Raw genomic sequence first — 6,495 nt, 5'->3', positions numbered from 1 at the left:
CCCCTCTGAACTTAGGGCATGCAGATGACTGCTGTTTTGCACCATCTTTTTTATGTAGTATTTGCTACGTCTTTCGTTAATGGCAGGTGGATATAGGCCCTGATATCAGTGAGATGTCCAAGGTAAATAGGGATCCCGAGAAATTACAAATGACAAATAAGAAAGTGGCACGTATACATAAAGTAGTTCGACTCACACATAATTATTTGGTTGCGTCACAATTTCAGAACACAACTGAGCTTGCACACGCTTATTCCAAGCCTCAGCAGCAACAAATTAACAGACATGCTCCACACACTACAACAGAAACATCATATAACACTTTTGTAGAGGCGCTTTGGAAATTGCCTCTTAGATCATCAGTTTTATAGTGTATAGACACTTTACAGAGGCACTATAAAAATTGCCTAGAAAATTTTTACTCTAGATATACTTTAGAAATATTTTCAGTATATTTTATTAGATTTTATCTTGTAGAGATATTCTTTCGGCAGTTTAAATTGTGCCTGATATGTAAAGGCATTTTCTTGAGACACTTTAAACTTTGTAAAGACACTTCTTAGAATAAAAATATGTACTAAATGACTAATATAAGTAACTCAAGGCAAAAACATACAAGTAATGAGTGGGGTTGAGTTGGTTAGTGCCTTGAAGATAAGTATGATTTGTGCAATTGATCATAAGTTTAAGGATTGGGAAAAACAGGGAAAATATTTTATTTTATACTAGTTTTTCATATGGTTGTAGTACAATTTAATGTCTCTAGAAAGACATTTTACAAAATGCCTCTTTTACAGATACAATTCACATAAGGTACTTATTAGGTATTTTTTAAAATGCCTCTATAGTATTGCAAAGGTATTTGAAAAGTGTCTCTACACTGACACTTGGCAATAATCATTGTCTTTTTTAAGGGTAAACCTCAATGATTGACCTGGAGCCTAGAACTGGCATGATCTTGTAGTCACTAAACCCGGCTTCGACGAAAACCTTCTTCCACTCTTGCTCGTCTCGCTCCACACCATTGATAAGCATGATGTATGCATCAAACAAGGTCTGCATCTCTAAATGCTTTTGATCAGGTGGCCCTACTCCGACCACCATGTCTACGACTATTACCTTTCCTCCAGCATCTCTAGATGGAATGGCTTTCTTGCAGTTCTTTAGTATCTTGACACATTCATCATCGCCCCAGTCATGCATAATCCACTGAATATATATAGCAAACATAATGAGAGAGTCACGAGGTAAATAAATAACATTCTGTACTATTTAGAAATTACAAATTATGGCTTAGGTTAAACAAAAACACCATACTAATTACAAACTGTCAATTACTGATCTCGAATTTTCGCTATGATCAAATTAATACAATAATTAAATTCAGAATATAAGACCGGAATGACTTCATATTTATGTTATTTCGATTTTTCTAGAAAAATTACGTAATTGAAGCAATAAAATTGGCCCTCCAAGCTGAGTCATGCTTTGTAATTGTTAACTTCGATTTATGAAATTAGTTATAAATAATAACTAAGATTAATAATGAGTCGTGATAGACACGATTTGGCAATTAACACTTCAAAAATTGGTTATTCATTAACAAGGATACTAATTGAGAGTCCACAACAAGTAGCACGGTGCTTAGCAATTTTTATCTTGAATTATATAAATTATTGTTGTACAGTCCAACATGATGGGAAGGTAGAGTAGTAGAATGGTAGAAAGTGTTTTTAATCCCGGTTCGTTACCCCCATATGTAGTCCCGGTTATACAACCGGGACCGCGAATCCGGGATTAAAGGTACCCATCTTTAGTCCCCAGCCTGGCCGCTGCAGCCCCCGCCCGGCGATCGCCACCGCTTCTCCCGGCGTCTTCCCAGCGCGGCCGCCACCGCTTCTCCTATCGAGCCCGTTGCGAGAGAGCGAGAGAGAGAGAGAGAGAGAGTAAGAGAGACGGCGAGAGAAGAGGCATGGAGAATGGCTGGATTTTTCACATTTTGATCCTTTTGAAAAACTTATTTCGCAAATAGACCCTTGAAAAAACTTATCACAGAAATGGTCCTTTTTGGGGCGCCAGAGTGGCTGGCGCCGCCATCCAACGGGACGGCGCCAGCCTCTCTGGCGCCGTCCTCCTGCCACCGTGGCGTACGCGAACCGACGTGGCAGGAGGAGGGCGCCAGCCATGCTGGCGCCTCCCCAGGGAGAAGGGCGCCAGCATGGCTGGCGCCGCCGCCTCCATTCCTGTTTCCCTGTATGGAGTTGCAACGGTGTTATTTTTATTTTATTTTTTCGGATGTTTTTTCACACTCAGGATCACGATACAACCAACCACAAAAAAAATTTAAACTCGAACTACCACTTAGCTAAGTCTGAAAATATCTAGCATACCACTTAGTCTACTTTGCACCTTTACTAAAATTAGACCATAACTCGTTTAGTAAAACCCTTTGATCAGCATGTTAAAAATAATGCACTCTACCACTATATGAAATTACTTAATCTAATTCAAAATATAACCACATGAAATGACATATATAAGTTAAACAGTACATAGAGATGCAATTTTTTTATTTTTATTTCATTTTTTTGATATTTTTTTCACACTTAGGAGAACATAGGAACCAACCGTATAAAAAATAAACTCAAACGGACAAAATATGTGACATGTAGAATTTTCCGAAACTCTATCAAAACGGACAAAATATGCCATCTATTAAAATAGGCGTAACTTTCTCATACGGACTCGGAATCAGGCAAATAATATATGTACGGACATCTACAGAAAAAGTTATATCCGATTCTCCTCCGCTTTGCCGGGTTCGGCGATATTAAAACCTCCAAATTCCGCTTGCAAGATTGTGTTTTCGAGGAGAGAAGTTTTTCGGTGGAGCTTTGGAAAATTCCACATGCCACATATTTTGTCCGTTTGAGTTTATTTTTTACGTGGTTGGTTCCTGTGAGTTCCTAAGTGTGAAAAAAATATCAAAAAAATAAAATAAAAATAAAAAAGTTGCACATCTCTCTCCTCTGCACTAGTTCAGAGAGAGGAGAGGAGAGGAAAAATTCTACATATCACATATTACATCCATTTGAGTTCAATTTTTCTATGGTTGGTTCTTGTGTGTCCCTAAGCGTGAAAAAAATATCAAACAAATAAAACAAAAATAAAAAATTTCGGGGGGGGGGGGGGGGCGCCAGCCACTCTGGCGCACTCCCCCTAGCCACCTTAGCATCGCCCCGCCACGTCGGCGGTGGGACGGCGCCAAAGAGGCTGGCGCCGTCCTGTTGAACGATGGCGCCAGCCACTCTGGCGCCCCAAAAAGGACCATTTTTGGGATAAGTTTTTCTAGAGATCTACTTGCGAAATAAGTTTTTCAAAAGGATCAAAATGTGAAAAATCCAGTGGAGAATGGAGATCTCGATCTGGTCTCGGGACTAAAAATCTCAGCGAGAGAAGATGATGAGGGAATCTAAGTCGGATGAGGAAGTCAAGTCTCTAGTTATCTCTAAATATCCTTGGCGCCCTGACATCGTCAGAAACAAATAGAACCGGGACTAAAGATTTACCATCCAAGACTAAACATCATATAGTCCCTTTGCACTTTTAAATCGGGACTAAACGGTTTTTAGTTGAACCGGGACTATTGTTGATTTTGGCCAACCCACGAAAGATGGTTTCTCCAGTAGTGGTATACTTGTAATTTCTATATTCTTTAAACTGTGAACATTTTTTTCCTAACAGCTTATAAAAAGAGCTACATGAATACAAATACATGGTATAATAGTCTGTAAGACTACTATATATATATAGCACGCCCAGTGTTTATTGTATAACTGTATTGCTAGTAAAAATATTATTAATATTATTACTAGTGCAGTACGGAAGTAAATATTTATTACCTACCTGCATGGCATGATTTAGAGCTACTGAAATAATCTTAGTTCGTTAAACGGCACTAAGACATGATTTTGTCTTGTGATCATATCGAAGTTAAACTTTGACTGTGGGATACTTTGATAGTGACAATGATGTATATAAATTCATCTCCATTCTTATATGCAGATTGCAGTAGTACGTACTATTTATTATGCTAACATGTAGCTTATCTATATTATTGTGGATCATGTTTACTACTCGATACGAGTGATCGTATTTTTGACTAATTATTGTTATGATGATAGCAAATATTATGTTGTCGTTAGGGGTGGATGTCGAGCTAGCTCGGCTCGGCTCGGTCTGGCTCGTTAGGATAACGAGCTAACTCGGCTGGCTCGTTAGGATAACGAGCTAACTCGGCTCGGCTTGTTATCCTAACGAGCTAGAAACCTAGCTTGGCTCGGCTCGTCAACAAGCTTGAGCCAGCTCGTTAAGCTCGCAAGCTAGGGGCAAGAGACGTAGCCGGCAAGCACGGGGAGGAGGGGAGGAGCTTGACGGCGGAGGAAAATAGCTCGAGCTCGCCGGCGACCACAGGGAGGAGCTCGACGGTGGAGGGGATGAACTCGACGCAGCTCCGCCGGCACTTGGAGGAGACGAGCTCGAGCTCGCCGGCAGCGTCGGGTGCTGGGGGCGAGCGCCGGTGGCAGCGGGCGCTGGATTGCTGGGGGAGAGGCGGAGATCAGCGGCGGTGGGCGCTCGATCTCCTGGCGGCGGCGGGTGTTGGGGGATAGGCAAAGACCGGCGGCGGTGGGCGCTCGATTTCCCGTCGGCGGCGGGCGCTGGCGAGGGAGAGGAGGAGACCGGCGGCGGCGGGCGCTTGCGGGGGAGAGGCAGAGACGAGCGGCGGCGGGCACTCGATCTCCTAGCGGCGGCGGAGGCGGTGGCGGCTGGGGGAGAGGCGGAGCGGCGGCGGCGGCTGGGGGAGAGGTGGAGCGGCAGTGGCTGGGGGAGAGGCAGAGTGGCGGCGGCTGCTGGGGAGAGTGGGGAATTGAGTGAGGAGTGAGGATAGGGTTTGCAGTGTCTTGGGCTTGGGCCTTTTTGTTGTATTGGGCTTTTGGGCTGTGATGGAGTCCTAACTCGTTAAGGCTCGCGAGCCAGCTCGAGCTGGCTCGTTATCTCTAAAGAGCTAAAATGCCAGCTCGGCTCGTTAGAAAATTCAAATGAGCCGAACCAAGCCGAGCCTGTCACGAGCCGAGCCAGCTAACGAGCCACGAGCTTTCTGTCCACCCTAGTTATCGTCAAATAGTAAGGCAGAAGTAAGTGGCTCGGCTAATTCAATTGCCATTTGACATGCATGCATGTTAGGCCAACTCCATGCATAGCACGTGACAACAAGATCAGAACAAAACGTAACAGTTGAGAGTGAGAATTAGGACGCCATTAACATTATACCTTGAGGAAGACAGCGTTTGCCGGTGGGACGCTCTCGAACATGTCGCCGGCGACGTACTCCACGCCGGGGCCGGCGCCAACGGGAGCCCCGGCGACGACGTGGGGGAGGTCCAGCACGGTGCATCTCACCTCCGGGAACGCCTCGGCGATGGCCCGCGCCGCCGTGCCGTGGCCCCCGGCGACGTCCACCAGTGAGCTGATCCCGCGGGACACCTCGCCGTGCTCCCTGACGACGACGTCCATCACCAAGCGGCTGTCGGAGACCATCCTATTGTTGACGACCTTGTTGAAGGCCGCGTCGTCGTCGGCCATCTCCCACATGCTCCGGCCATGGGTGTGCTCGAAGATGCACGGGCCCGGCAGCTCGCGCTGGAGCCAGTCGCTGATCCGGAGGAAGGAGGCGATGAAGCTCGGGTGGAGCAGCATTGACATGAGCGACGCCTGCTGGTGGTGGTTCCCGGAGCCGACGAGGAGGAGGCGGGACGCCGGCGTGAGCGCGTAGACGGCGGCCGGCAGCTCGTCGGCCGCCGCGCCGTCTACCGGCTCCGTCGTCTCGACTGCGAAGACGCCGGTGAGGGTGAGCACGCGCATCAGGCGGCGCAGGCACGGGATCTTGGACGGGTGCAGCGACGTGACCCTGGTGACTATCTGGGACAGGGTGGCGGCGCCGCCGTGGTGGTGGATGGCGTCGGCGATGCCGAGGTCCATGGCGGCCTTGAGGGCCACGGATTTGATGACGGCCAAGGTGTTCACGTAGAGCTAGAGCTCAGCATCGAGCAAGCCAGCCCCGTGCTCGTTGCTTTGAGTGGACGCCATGACACTGCCTCTAGCTATCTTCTACTTTGGATTTGAATATGATCATGGACAGAGGGGACACATCATATATATAAGTAGAGGGCTCGAAGAATCACCGCATTTCGTTATGGAACCAGAAATTGCTGGGAATAAAGAGTTCATATGCAGTATTGTAATTCGATAGTTTTTTTTTGTTGAATAACTTTCGAATTTATAATCGATTTTGCTATATCTCACTCGAAAGATTTTTTCTTATCTCTCACTCGATTTTCTCACTCAAATTTACAGTGCATTTTCTTGTAAGTTACAGTGTAATTTATGAAACTTATACTGTAACTTTTGTTACACTATAATTTTTGAATCTTCGCA

General features: G+C 45.8%; 1 pseudogene; it reads right to left on the bottom strand.

Annotated features, from left to right (window-relative positions):
* Positions 1-909: 909 nt before the first annotated feature.
* Positions 910-6,147, bottom strand: LOC4352152 (O-methyltransferase ZRP4-like; annotated as a pseudogene).
* Positions 6,148-6,495: the final 348 nt, after the last annotated feature.

Source organism: Oryza sativa, chromosome 12 (genome assembly GCF_034140825.1).
Source record: "Oryza sativa Japonica Group chromosome 12, ASM3414082v1".
In the NCBI taxonomy this organism is placed as follows: Eukaryota; Viridiplantae; Streptophyta; class Magnoliopsida; order Poales; family Poaceae; genus Oryza; species Oryza sativa.
Note: the sequence above shows the minus strand (reverse complement) of the source record. Positions and strands in the feature narration are given on the sequence as shown.